General features: G+C 47.4%; 1 pseudogene; it reads right to left on the bottom strand.

Annotated features, from left to right (window-relative positions):
* Window positions 1-3,025: 3,025 nt before the first annotated feature.
* On the bottom strand, window positions 3,026-3,728 carry LOC110141665 (peptidyl-prolyl cis-trans isomerase FKBP3 pseudogene; annotated as a pseudogene).
* Window positions 3,729-15,183: the final 11,455 nt, after the last annotated feature.

The following is a 15,183-nucleotide window of genomic DNA, read 5'->3' on the forward strand; positions in this document are numbered from 1 at the left end:
AGGGGCAGTCTGAGGCCCTGGGGGAGCAAAGAGGAGGTGTGAACTTCTGGGCAGGTGGACTCCCAAACCAGCAACCAAGCGGAGCAGGGTGCGGTCTGTGGGATGTCTGGGTCAGATCCTGAGTCACCATCCCCACCCCAGGAAATGACCCCTCCCAGCAGAGTCAGCGGGCAGTTTAAGGCTAATGGGTTGGCAAGAAGGCCAGCCTGGGAGCTGGGCCAGGGCCTCAATCTCATTGCTCCTCAACACCAGCAGCATCCTGGCTCTGAGTGAGGCCTGAGCCACCTTCAGGAACTCCCCTCCCCACCAGTTCTAAAAGCCCAGCCTGTGCTGACTGCAGGACGTGATTAAGACCCCAGCCCAGGACTTCCCTGGCAGTCCAGTGGTTAGAAATCCGCACTTTCACTGCAAACAGCACAGGTTCGATCCCCAGTCAGTGGGGGAACTAAAATTTTTGCATGCCGTGCAGTGCAGCCAAAATAAATAAATGAATAAAATAAAGCCATTCCACCTGCTGCTTTATTTTTTAAAAAAAAAAAAAACCTTTGGGACTTTCCCTGGTGGTCCAGTGGTTAAGACTCTACACTTCCAGTGCAGGGAGTGCAAATTCAATCCCTGGTTGGGGAACTAAGATCCCATATGCCATGATGCATGGCCAAAAAAAAAAAAAAATTAAGCGATTAAGGAACTAGACCCTCACTCACACATACATACAAATTTTTCTTTAAATTTCAGGGACTTCACAAAATCCCCCACCACAGATCCATGGTCCCCACATTCATTCAACTCCCTCAGGTTGCAGATGAGGAAGCTGAGACCCAGAGAGGGAAAGGTGCTGGGCCAAGGTCACACAGTGTATACTAGCAGAACCAAGGGGCATATTTCTCCCCATGCCTCTTAATAGCTGTATTCAGAGACTTGCCATCTGGCCAAAAGTTGGGGTCACCTGCATTCAGCCTCACCTTTGCCTCCTACACCTGGGGAAATACTAATAGCTGAGCATCTCTCCAACTGCCACAGCCCTTTTCACCACTAGGTGGCGCCTGCACCATGTGTTAGGCTGAAGTTAACAAACATCCTGGAAAACTAAAGATGCTCCAAAGATCTACCCATCTTGATCTGCATCTGAAGCCCGTGAGCCTAGAGACTGTGCTTTGCAACAAGAGAAAACCCAGGAGCAGCAACGAAGACCCAGAGCAACCAAAAATAAATAAATAAATAAGATATAAAAAAGAATCTGTGCAGTGTCAGACCCTTCATAGTTTTCAAACTGGTGAAAGCACATAGTCCTTTGATAACCTGGAGAAATTCTGGGGAGGCCCCCAGCCAGCAGGGCCAGAACTGGAACTCAAACCAGACAGGTGTCCTGACCTCAGGCCAGTGCTGGGTCAACAGCATCAGCAACGCATGTTAGGTGAGCTCCTGCTTTGCCCCAGGGCTTGTCACTGTGGTCACAAGGTCACATTTGTTGTTTAATCCTCTTCTCCGAGCGTTCAGCACTGTAAGAGTTACCACCCCATTGTACAGATGGAAAAACTGAGGCTCAAATGATCTGTTTAAGAGAGAAAAAAATAAGCCAGCTATACTCAGGGACTCCAAGTTTCTCTGGAGAAACGCGATATGAAAGGCAAAAGCAGTGGAGGTACTTCCAAAGCACCCCCCACCCCCCGGGCTCACACCTGTGATCCAGTCACTGCCCTGGCCCTTGGAGATGTCCCTCTACCCCTCTACACAGGCTCAGTTCTTCCTTCCCTCCCTCCTACCTGGCCATCCACAGCCGTGCTCTTCCTGACATCAGTCAACAGACACAGACTCCCAGAAGCTAAATGCCTGAATCAGGAAGAAAACTACTAAGACCCCAAACCCCTCCCCAGTTCACCATGCCTGCAAGGTCACCACCAAGAGTGTCCGTCCCTGGGGCTAAAATAGCTGAAACGGCACACACTTTAATCTAAACTAAGACGTCAGATAGTGGAATCCCAGAGTGAATGAGTAGCCAATCTTTTCCAGAGAACAAGATGAGAAGAGAAAAATGATACCAAAGTCCCTGGAAGGTCAGAGGGGTCCCTGCTGAAGGGGCATGGGTACAGAGGCTCTGTTCAGGGCCAGGCCCTGGGCTGGGTGGGGCTAAAAACGCTGTAAGATGCCTCGGTTGCCCTTGGGGAAGGCAGGAGCACATAAATACTACACCAGGTGACAGGCAGTGATGGGGGGGCCTCTGTGGTCCCATGGGGACCCAGAGCAGAGTCTTTTCCTCTCCTGGGGACTCGGGGAAGGCCTAGAGGCTGGCCGAAATTGGCCCAAGTTCAGGAAAGATTAGTTTAGGTGCTTCTGGTTTTCACAGGAAGATCATAGGGTTGTGTGTGTGTGTGTGTGTGTGTGTGTGTGTGTGTGCCTGGCCGGTGGGGGGGAGTGGTAAGCCTCTTAAGTAGAATACAAAACCACATTTGAATACAAAATATAATATTGATTTAGAATGAGAAAAGAAATCACAACAAAGTATGATTTTTTTTAAGCTGGAAAATCTTACCAGCTTCACAAAAAATCAAAACTTTTTTTTTTTAAGTCTTCACCACTACAAACCTAATTTAGGCTTTTTTAGGTTTTCACCACTAAAAACCTAATTTAAATCTCTAGTTATTATACCATACAATAATAATTATATATATATAATATATAATAACTAGAGGGTTAAGTGTAACATAAAATATTTTCCTACACTCTGTCTTTTTAGTGGTTACTTATATTACATCATTTTATAATTTTTGAAATTTTTTTTTGACATTGGATACATTTTTATTGAGCCTTTCAATTGCAACATGAGGTAAAAGGCAAATCAGTTCTCTTTAAGTGATATTTTACACAACCGTAGTAAAATATTTTAAAGTTCAAGGGTTTATAATGGATTACATTTCTTAAAAGTTGAGGGATCAAGTAAACATTTTCTAACCTGAATTTTCCAGTTGATTCTTATCTTAACAATAGTAACCAGCTCTAATTAGATACATAAGTTTCTTCACGGCCATGTTTTATTGTTGATGATTTTTTAACTATTTCAGCCAATATCCACTAATTCCACTTCAAAAATAAGTTTTGCGTTTGGTGGAATTTTGGCATCAGGCTGTCCTTTCTTTCCGTAAGCCCATTCTGGTTCAATCTCCAGTCGAGCCTTTTCTCCTTTACTCATAGTCAAGAGTGCTTTATCCCACCCTCTGATAACTTTGCCTATCCCAACCATAAAACTTAAAGGCTTGGCATTTTTCTTCTTCTCTGAACTCGTTTGAATATTAATATCAAAAACAGTCCCATCTTGTAGTGTTCCTGTATACCAGCAGTGAACAACATCTCCCTTTTTGGGAAAGTTGGTTTTATCTCCTTTTTTAAGAACAGATTTTGTATATTTTGGTGGACCCTCATCCAGTCTCTTCAGACTTGGTTTCTTTGCATTTTTCTTCATTAAGCCTCACATTTTTCACCTGCTCAGACACTTTACTTATACTTTCAGTACCCTTGAAATGCTTACTTTCGAAAAGATGGTTATAGGCTATAACCAAATGGTCCTTGTTAGCTGTCTTGGCCACATATTTAATGTTTCCTAGTAATTTATGAGCTGCAAGAAACAAATCTGAACCGTGATCCTGCAGAAACTTGATAATGTCCTTCTTGGGGAGCAGCTCACTGCACAGCTGCTCCACGGTCCAGGCCAGCTGCGGAACGGCCGCCGCCATCTTCCCCCGCTGCCTAATTTTTGAAATTTTTTTAATTTAATTCTTTTTTAACTTTTTATTTTATATTGGAGTATAGATGATTAACAATGTTGTGATAGTCTCAGGAACTCAGTCATACATATACATGTATCCATTTTCCCTCAAACTCCCTTCCCATCCTGGCTGCCTGCCACATAACATTGAGCAGAATTTCCTATGCTATACAGGAGGTCCTTGTTGGTTATTCATTTTAAATAGAGCAGTGTGTGCATGTCTATCCCAAATTCCCTAACTATTCCTTCCCTTCATCCTTCCCTTCTGCTAACCATAAGTTCATTCTCTTAAGTTTGTGAGTCTGTTTCTATTTTGTAAATAAATAGAATATAATATTTTAGTAAAAGAATGCTTAACATCTCTAAAATACTTTTGTCTGCATAATCTCTGATAGCCTCTGCATATGATATAAGTGGGTGAGATCAATTGTTTTTGCTAGAGAGAATATAAAAATAAATCAGCCTTTCCTCTGGCATGGTGGATAAGAAGAAAAAATGTTATTGTTTTGATAATGTCACAATTTATTGTTTGCAAAGTCAAATAAATTTTTAGGATTGTTACCTATTTGGGAAAAGTTCTATCAAGGATAGTTCACATATAAACTGTAATATTTCAAGGCATTTCACTTTTCTTTTGCAAAGGTTTATCTTAAATTATCTTTAAATTGATGGTCATTTTGTTACTGATAGATATTGGTAGTGCATGTTATAAAGTTCACATTATCTTTGTCAATGTCAGTATTTATTAAAAATCAGCAAGAAATTTTCTTTTCTAAATATGTTCGTATGATTGCTCCTCTCCATTGATTGGATGATCAAACCATCCAAGAATGAATTGATTGCCTGTGTCGAAAATTTATCTCTTCCTTTTGATGAATTATATGCTTTAATTCACTTCTCAGTTGTTGCTGTTGTTAAGTCCCTAAATCGTGTCTGACTCTTTGCGACCCCATGGACTGCAGTATGCCGGACCTCCCTGTCCTTCATATCTCCCTGAGTTTGCTCAAACTCATGTCCATTGAGTCAGTGTTAACAGAATATCTGTTAATTCTGTTGCTCATCTTTAGAGTTTTTGGTCCATTTACTTTTATTTGAATATTCTCTCAGTTTCTTAATTAACTAACTGAATGATGTCAATAAAAGGATACCTTCATATATGTCCAAATCAGGAGTCTGTGATGTCTTATTTGTTTTATGGAAACATTCCAAAATGTCTTTTCAAACTACAGTTAAAATGGTATATTTGAGCTTTCTCAACTTTTTCAATAAACTTTTGCATCTTGTCTCAGTGTTTGAGTTCCTCTTCCAAATCTTAAAAAATATGTCTAGATTCCTCAAAACACCCCAAGCCCACCTTGCAAGGACTGAAACACACATTTTGGGGTTCAAACCAAGGAGAACTTGAGTTGGGGGTGCATTTAGTTTGTGCTAGTGAGGTTCACTGTCGATCTGACGTGAAGTCACTGTGTGCTGTCACAGTGTAGGAGGCTTCCAGGAATTTCCCTCTGGCCATTGTGCCAGCCCCTGCAGCATCCCAACTAGAGTGCAGGGCTGGGAGACCCATCCTGATGGGAATGTATCAGGTGGCTCCTCTAATGCCACGGACATGAGGACTTGAAGTCAACCACTCTTTTTTTAATTTTAACTTTATGGCTGTGCTGAGCAGCATACAGGATCTTAGTTCCCTTACCAGGGATAGAACCTGCACCCCCTGGACTGAAAGCATGGAGTCTTAAACCCCCAATGGATCTTCAGGCAAGTGCCTGGATAGCTGCTCTTGGACAGCAGGACTTTAGAATGGTTCCCAGGGATTTCCAGTTTAGGCACTGTGCGCTACCCCCACGTGGGCAGTGCTATTCTCAAGGGCGATGGTTCCACCATCAGGAGGCAGAGAACCTGTTGGCTGCACAAAGCAACACGGTGGTACCAGGGGCGGGCGCTGTACGGTCCACCTTTGGCTCTCGGATTCAGCCCTCGCATCCCTGGGAGGCAGCCAGGGTGATTGCCATCATTCCTATTTTACAGTTGAGGGATCCGAGGCCCGTGGGGGCTCAGATGACTCATGTGAACAGGTTAACAAGGCCCAGACGCCATGAGTCATCCTCCCGGGTGATAAGTGCTGGGCCCAGCGCCGTCTAGACAGTCCTGTGAGTTGTCATGAGACCCCTTGCATTGGGACTGTTGTGGGAGGTGATGGGCATCACCGACCCTTTGGGGCCACCGTTAACCATGTCCTTCCCATCCCCCACCCCCACACCCAGTGCTCTCCACCTTCAGAACACTGTGCAGCCTCCATCAACAAAAATATCCTGACCCCTGGCTTTCTGCTAAACCCAGGAAGGTGTCGCCTACTAGAAACCACTGTGGTCACACAAGGAGTAAGTTATCAGCATTAAAGTAACGGTTGGTGTGGCTTTCCTGGTGGCTCAGTGGTTAAAAATCTCCCTGCCAATGCAGGAGACACAGGTTCCATCCCTGATCCGAGGAGATCCCACGTACCATGAAGCAACAAAGCCCATGCGTTGCAATGACTGAGGGCCTGTGCTGCAGCTACTGAAGCCCCGGAGCCCTAGAGCCCGTGCTCTGCTACAAGAGACGCCTACACAGTGAGAAGCCCATGCAGCATAAATAGAGAAAAGTCCACGAAGCAACAAAGACCCAGAACAGCCAATAAATAAGCAAAATTATAAAAATAAAATAAAATCTTTTAAAAAGAGACAGAATTAAATGGTGGACAGCAGTCATGTACATTGAGACCATTTGGCCCACATATTCCAAGTTATCTGAGGCTTAGGGGCAAAGATACATGATTCACCTCTAGCGGGACCCCTGGAGAAAACTCCCAATGTGAGAGCCACCCCTTCCAGGTGCTGGACTGGGAAGGAACAGGGGAGAGGGCTGGCGTGTCCTTCAGGAAATGGAATCGCCTGCTCTCTGAGCCATGAAATCAGACACGCTCAGCCCAGGAGCTTCTATCCCTGCCCCATAGGAAGTGCAGGAAGAGGGTTATTGACAACTAATTTTCTGATAATTGAAGATTAATTTCCCTGGATCGGGGAGGGGGAGTCATACTTGGGTGCTCAGCCAGGAGGGGTCTCTCCAACTTGAGGGTGGGGGGTACTGAAACGATCAGGTCTGATCACAAGACAGGTAGGATCAGTGATGGCCTTGAATGAGGCCATCTAATCTGGGACCCTGTGTGGAGTCCCAGTTGCCATCATTTCTAACCCATCTGAATCAAGGGAGTGTGGAATTCACCCCGAGTTGAGGGCTTCTCAAAGGCTGAGAGGTGCGTGCTAGGCCCACGGCAACCCCCAGCCACAGACCAGGGATGGAAAGGAGGGGCCAGCGGAGACTGATCTTCAGAAAAGGAGCAGTGATCCCAGGAGGGGGCTCACCTCCAGCCCAGCACGGTGTCCAGGGAAGCACAATCATGTGTGCCCAGCCTCAGAAGAGACAGCTGGTGTCCTCGGGAACCCACAGGGCAGCTGGCTGGCAGAAGGAGGTGGGACACTTGGGTTCAGAGAAGGGTAAAATCCCAGAAGAGCCAGGCAGAGTAATGGACCCAAACTGAAACAGGGGAGCTGACAGCCAAGCCCCAGTTCTTGCAAGCTGGTTCACATGGGGACTGGGGTTCTGAAGCCAGTGTGAGCCCAGGTACAACTCAGGTCTGGGGCGGCCACAGGCAGGGCAGCGGGCCAAGGGCTGTCTTGTGCTGGGTCGACTCGGAAACGCAGCAGGCTGGAGGCAAGGAAGCTGGGGAGAGATAGGTGAGGGCTGCACCTTCCCGCCAACTCAGACACAATGGCCCTCCTGCACAAGGAAAGAGGGGTCCGTAGGGATGGGCATGGAAAAAAATATCTCAAAACACAGTAGATGTGGGCAACTTCCATGGAGATGCTCAGCTCTGGGGCCCAGAGAGGGCAAGCAACCCACCCCAGGTCATCCAGCAGGTAAGTGGCAGAGTCAGAGTCGGAGCCCACAGCACCCTGCCCCCTGCCCTGTAATAATGTGGCGGGGGGGGGGGGGGGGGGCGGAGATCCCTTGGAGGAGGACATGGAAACCCACTCCAATAATGTCTGACTCTTTGGGATCCCATGGACTGTTAGTCCACCAGGCTTCTCTGTCCATGGGGTTTCCCAGGCAAGAATACTGGAGTGGGTTGCCATTTCCTTCTCCAGGGGATCTTCCTGACCCAGGGATTGAAACTGTGTCTCTTGCACTAGTAGGTCGATTCCTTACCACTGAGCCACCAGGGCAGCCCTGCCCTTATTCTATTTAGGATTTCTTGGAACTAACTGCCTGAAGGAGACTGGCTCCATCATATAATTTTTTTATATTGTCATTGCTAATTTGAACTCATCAGATTGTGCTAGCCCAATAGACTGATTTAGGGAATGTCCCTCTTTTCTGTGCACTAGACAAGTTTGCATATATATCTAATTATCGTTTTCTTTTACCATTTGGAAAAACTTTTCCAGCCTGCTTTATTTGTGTGGGAAGATTTTTTTTAATGATTTTTAATGGGTATAGGGTCATATTTTTCATTCCTCTTAAGCAAGTTTTGGTAAATTATATTTTTCTGGAAACTTTTCCTTTTTAATCTAAGTTTTCAAATTTTTGATACAAAGTTCTCCATATCATTTTATGGTTTTAATCCTATAAATTCAAAATTTTAAATATAAAATATACAGAAGAGCACTTGCTCAAACCATGGTAGTTAACATCTCTGCTAGCCCCACTCCTTCCTTCTGCCTATGAAGGCCACCTACAGTCACTGCCCCAGAGGTCACAATGCTTACACTTTTGTTGATTCTTTCCAGACCTCCTTCTGTGTTTAAATCAACATGTGTTGATGTGTGCAGTAGATCAGTCATGGCCAAACCATTCTAAGTATCTGCTGTCTCTTAGAATAACAGCAAGTACGCATGTTAAAAACAAAACAAACTCTAAAGCTTCAGAGTATAACTATTAACAGGGGAGGGGAGGACAAGCTGGGGGAGTAGCATTGACACGAGGAGAAGGCACCGGCACCCACTCCAGTGCTCTCGCCTGGAAGACCCCGGGGACGGAGGAGCCTGGTGGCTGCAGTCCAGGTCGCTGGGAGTCGGATACGACTGAGCGACTTCACTTTTACTTTTCATTTTCATGCATTGGAGAAGGCAATGGCAACCCACTCCAGCGTTCTTGCCTGGAGAATCCCAGGGACGGCGGAGCCTGGTGGGCTGCCGTCTAAGGGGTCGCACAGAGTCAGACATGACTGAAGCGACTTAGCAACAGCAGCAGCATCAACATAGACATACACACACTGCATGCATGCGTACTAAGCCACTTCAGTCGTGTCCAACTCTTTGCAAACCCACAGACTCTAGCTTGCCAGGCTCCTCTGTCCACAAGACTTTCCAGGCGAGAATACTAGAGTGGGTTGCCATTTCCTTTTCCAGGGGATCATCTCCACGCAGGGATCGAAGAACCCAGGTCTCCTGCATTACAGGTGAATTCTTTCCCACTTGAGGCACCTGGGAAACCCCACACATACACTACCACGTATAAAACAGCTAGCTAGCGGGAAGCTGCTCTATAGCACAGAGAACTCAGCTCAGTTCTCTGTGATGACCTAGAGGGGCGGATTGAGGGGCGGGAGGGAGGCGCCCGAGGGAAGGTATGTATGTATACAGAGAGCTGATTTACTTTATTGTACAGCAGAAACTAACACATCGTAAAGCAACTATATTTCAATTAAAAAAAATAGAATATAAATATAGAGAAAGAGCCTCCTATCAGCAGATCGACTCTGTCCAGCTTCCTCCTGCCCTGTGCCCCGGGGCAGTGGGCGCCTAGGACCTGCCAGGAGTGGCGGTGACTCAGTCTGACCGCTGACCCAGGCAGGCCGGGGAAGCAGGCAGGCAGGAAATGTCAGGAGCGCATCAGAGGAACATGGCTCATCGATGTGGCACCAGCACCCGCCTGCGGGGAGCTCCAAGATGTGTTTGCAATCAAGCTGACAGATCTATTAGGGGCCGGCCCCGGCCACGTCTTCCAGGCTGGGGACCCAGCCCACAGCCAGCAAGTGGGAAGACACCCCCGGGTCTGCGAGGATCCTGCAGGGCATAAGAGGACATCGTACCTATGCTGACGATCACAGTAAATATGAGCGGCTAAGCGTGGACTCCAAGCCAGGCATTCTGAGGCAGGATTTCTTTTAACCCTCACAACCCCCACCCTATAAGATTGCGCCCATTTAGAGATGGGAAAACTGAGGGTCAGAGGAGCAAAGGCACCAGCCTAAGGTTGAATGAAAAGGTGTCACAGACATGGGTTCTTGGCCTCCTTAATCAGTTGACTAGAGGCCAGACAAGAAATTCAGGAGAGGCTTTCTTGGGGTCTCTGCTGCAGCAGAAAGGGGAACGAGAATAAACAACAGATTCCCTTGCTGCTCGCTCCCTGAGGTGGGGGGTGAGCTTGTTCCTTATATGGGGTGAGGGTAGGGGTATGTCTGGGGTGGGGCTAGAGGGGTGGCTTAGGTGGTTTCCTCATCCCTTAGGTGGTGCTGTGTTCAGGGGACATGCACAGGGACCTGCTTTTGCTTCAGGCTCCTCAAAAGTGGCAACTGGATTTTTCAGTCTCTTTGTACCTTTTGGTCCAGAATTTGCCCCCACTGCACATGCATGCAGTTATTTTTAGTCCCGTAGTTTCTTTGTGTTTTGTTGCTGGAGGAGAGGTGAGTCCAGGCGCAAGCAATGCAGCATAGGGTCCCAGGTCCCAGCCTCTCCCTTTGGGTTCAGCCCACATTCCCATCACAATCTCTGTGGTCAGAAGGCACAGTGCACTGTCTTTGAACATTACCCTATAGGAAGATGCTTTTCTCCCCACTTGACAGATGAGAAAACTGAGGCCCTGCGAGGTTAAGATCCACACCCTCCCATCCTGAAAAGCCCTGTTCCCCTCTCCTGAATCCCAGTGTGGGGGCGACACTGGGGAAATTCAGAGAAGGAAGGGCAGGTTGCATAACATCTCTTGTTTTCCGCCAAAAGCTACAAACACCCACTTTCCCCATTCACGAATCTGGGCAGTGAGTGGTGGGAGTCAGGGAAGGATATTTTAGAAGTTGTCTTCAGTCAGGGAATTTCACAGTATAATTACATAGTGAGGACATAAAATTAGCAGAGAGAGAGGAGAGCGTCAGCTGCAGCAGCCACACACCACTGCCTACATTGCCACACTCGTTGTCAGTTCACAGCCTCCCAGGTGGGCTGGGGAGCTCTCCCTGTAGGTCCCAAATGCACACAGGATGCTCAGAGACCCCCCGACTCCAACTCCCACACATTCACAGACAGAGAAGCTGAAGCCCCAGAGGAGGAGTTTGGGCTAGAGGTCACACAGTGACCAGCACAGGATCAAGGGTTGGACTCCTGACCCCAGCTCCAGGCCTTCAGACCCACCCAGCCTCTCCGAAGCTGAGAGCCAGAAATAGACTATTGTTGGACTCCCAGAGTCCAAAATAAATTTGTGTAGAGCTCTATGCATTGTTGCCATGGTTATAGATAACAAGGGCCAAGGCGAAGCACAGCAAATTAGTTAATGATGAAAGAGAAACTTCCAACAGAGACACATTCCACACGAACAAATTGCTTTCCTAATTCGGCTGTGAGCTGGACCCCGGCGGCACGGCAAGTGTTGGGGGCGAAGGGAGAGTAATTACAGCGGGGGATCAGAGTGGGCAGGGCATGTTGTTCCCAGCTGTCCCCACCCCACTCCCTCCCTCCATCACCCAAACAGCATGTGAAAATCCACAGGCTCACGTGATCTGTTTCAGCTTTGCTTTCCCCTGGGCAGGAAGATCCCCTGGAAGAGGGCATGGAAACCCACTCCAGTATTCTTGTTTAAGAAATCCCATGGACAGAGGAGCCTTGAGGGCTACAATTCATGGGTTCGCAAAGTCAGACACAACTTAGCGACTGAATACGCACACATGCACCATAGTATATATTGCTAGTGTTGTTGTTCAGTAGTTAAGTCATATATGTGCTACCATAATAACGCATTGGAGAAGAAAACAGCAACCCACTCAGTATTCTAGCCTGGAAAATCCCATGGAAGAGGAGCCTGGCAGGCTCATAGTCCATGGGATTGCAGAGAGTCTGACAGGACTAATCTACTGAGCACACATGCACACACACCGCAGGCCTACAGGGAAAGTCGAGGCTGTGTTCTCCCCAAGACCCACAGCGGGCAGCAGCTGGCCCTTGCCTTGGTAGGGTGAGTGGTCAGGTCTGAGTGAGGCTAAAGTGAGGCTAAAGACTAAGGACTGATTCCTTGGGGTATTTTTGCTCTCAACCTCCTGAGTCACCTGCTTCCTCTCATCACTATGGCATCTGTCTGCAAAACTGGCTGCAGTTATTCTCCTCCTGGTATCCAGGCCTCTTTTAACTGATTTTGCAGCTCCTTCCATCAGGAGGAGGAGTCCCTGTCCCCCTCCCCTTGAATCCGGACTGTCCTATTGACCAGTATCAACTAACAGAATGTGTTGCTGGTTTAGTATTTTAGACAAAGACTAAAGTCCTTTGTCTCTGCCCCAGGTGTCTTCTGTTAGCATCTCTGAACTGATGAGCGTTAAGATAGGAGCGTGTGCATGCAGGTGTGTCTCTGACTCTTTGCGACCCCATGGACTGTAGCCCGCCAGGCTCCTCTGTCCATGGGAGTTCCCAGGCAAGAGTACTGAAGTGGGCTGCCATTTCCTCCTTCAGGGGATCTTCCCAACCCAGGGATCGAACCTGTGTCTCCTGCATTGGCAGGTGGGTCCTTTACTGCTGAGCTATGAGCATGTGCATAGGATGCAATCACATCCTGCATCTAACACAACTCAGGCCAGCTCTTGCCTCAGGACCCCTACACCTCTGTTCCTTCAGCTTGGAACACTCTTCCCTTAACAATCATATGGATTTCTCTCTAAATTCCTTCAAGCCTGTGTGACTCTGGTCCTCTAAGAAGCAGATGCTGAGATGGGGTTAATCATGCCAGGTTTTAATGGAGGGAAATGCCTTTATGATGGGAAATAAGAATGGAGCAGGGGGTTGAAGTCTAACAGTGACACAAGTCTGACCCCAAGGGAAGAAAAGAAGAAAAAAGGCAGAATGTAAGGGCCCTAGAGTTTGGTGTTGTCTCAGGAAGTTTCAGCAAAATCTCTGAGCCAGAGTTGGTAGACGAAGGGTCCCAGGCTCCCAGGAGAGGTCAGTCACTGGCAGGAAGCAGCTGTGGAAGATGTAAGCTTCATACAAATGCAGCAGTGGATTTCAAAGCTTGGTTAGCTGTGGTCCTCAGTCAGGAATGCTCTCTGTAGTAGAAAATCTGCAAGGCTTATTCTATAGCTGCCATTAAACCTCTGTTTCAATACCTCTTTCCACCAGGTCTTCCTGATCACTCCATAAAAAGAGAAAATCTCCCTCTATCATCCCCACCATTCTCCCCTACCCCTTAGGCTTCTTTGATTGCACTTGTCACCCACTGATTCTATAATTACTTGCTTACTTATTAATTTTCCCACCTTTTGCCTCCAAAGGGTAAACTTTATGGCACAGGAATTTTGCTCTGTTTTGTTCATGGCTGTATCCCTAGGACACTGAAGAGTGTCTGTCACTCAGTAGAATTATTGAATGAATGAATGAACATATGGATGAATGAATGAAAGAATAAATCTTTCCTGATAGGTTTTTTCAAATTATTTTTTTATTTTTGGTTGTGCTGGGTCTTTGTTGCTGCCTGGTCTTTTCTTTAGTTGTGGTGAGCAGGGGCTACTCTCTAGTTGCAGTGCACAGGCTTCTCACTGGGGAGAATGGGCTCTAGGGTGGGCGGGCTTCAGTAGTTGCAGTTCCTGGGCTCAATAGTTGCAGCCCACAGGCTTAGTTGTTCCACAGCAGGAGGTATCTTTCTGGGTCAGGGATCAAACCCGGGTCCCCTGCATTGGCAGACAGAATCTTATCCACTGTACCACCAGGGAAGTTCCTCCTGATAGCTTTTGTAGGGTCATTTTCAATTTGTGCAAGCCCATGTTACAGACTGAATGCTTATCCACCCAAATTCATGTGTCAGAGCTCTAAACTCAAATGCGATAGTATCAACATTTGGAGCTGTGGCCGCTGGGAGGTAATTTGAGTTAGTCAAGATCATGATGATAGAATCCTCGTGGCGGGACTAGCACCCTAAAAAGGAGAGACACCAGCCAGCTTGCTCTTTCTCTGCACACACACTGAGGAAAGACCAGGTGTGCACACAGCAAGAAGGCGGTCATCGACAAGCCAGAAACAGAGTCCTCGCAAGACACTGAATCAGTCACCTCGAGTTTGGACTTCCCAGTCTCCAGAGAAGGAAACATTTATTTCTTAAGCCACCCAGTCTGTGGTGCAGTATTTTGTTCTGACAGCCTGAGATGACTAAGACATTCCCCAGCCCAATGCCAGGTCACACGGGGGAGCATCCATAAATTTTTCGGACCATTCTGAATGATGCTCTGAAACAGGAATACCTTATCCTCCATAACCCTGTGTGTCAACCAGAAGTGGGGGTATTTCCTGGTGCCAGCTGCCAGTTGACAAGCAGACAGGAAGTTGCAAATTGTGGCTGGTCGTGGCAGCTATATATGACGAAGGGAAGGGAGATGATATTTTTCGGTCAAACCTCTAACACCTCATCCATGTAAATTTCCTCTCAGAAAATCCCTGTATCATCCTGGACACATTCACGCAATAGTTCCTGGGAGAATGCAATGATGGAGCAAAGTGGGCTGGCTCTGGGCTCTCATCAGTCTCTGGGGTTTGGGGCAGTTTTCCCTACTTGGTTGCTATGGCAACAGAATCCAGCTACAGGTGCCCACCTGTCACCAACATGAGAGCCAGACTTGCACTGCATCTGAGCACGCCTGTCAGAGTGGGGAAGGAGGGAACAAATATGGAAAGGCCTTGCGTAGTCTCAGGAAAATCCAGGTGGCAGTCAGGAAGCAAGTCCAGGCTGCAAATCTGTGGACCCGCCCTGCTAGATGCCCAGGCCCCTGCACAAAACTGCAATGCTGCCCTCTCCTGGTGGCAGGGGGCCTCTGTGAACACAAGGTGGTACCCTCACTCCTGTACCAACCTGCACTGGTGGGTTCAAAATGCAGGTACACATGGCTATATTTAACATGGGTAACCAACAAGGACCTACTGTATAGCACAGGGAACTCTGCTCAATGTTATGTGCCAGCCTGTATGGGAGGGGAGTTTGGGGGAAAACAAATGAAAAGTGTGTTAGTCGCTCAGTCGTGTCCAACTCTTTGTGACCCCATGGACTATATCCCCACCAGGCCCCTCTGTCCATGGGATTCTCCAGGCAAGAATACTAGAGTAGGTAGCCATTCCCTTCTCCAAGGGATCTTCTTCACCCAGGGATCG

This window comes from Odocoileus virginianus, chromosome 16 (genome assembly GCF_023699985.2).
Source record: "Odocoileus virginianus isolate 20LAN1187 ecotype Illinois chromosome 16, Ovbor_1.2, whole genome shotgun sequence".
Taxonomy (NCBI): domain Eukaryota; kingdom Metazoa; phylum Chordata; class Mammalia; order Artiodactyla; family Cervidae; genus Odocoileus; species Odocoileus virginianus.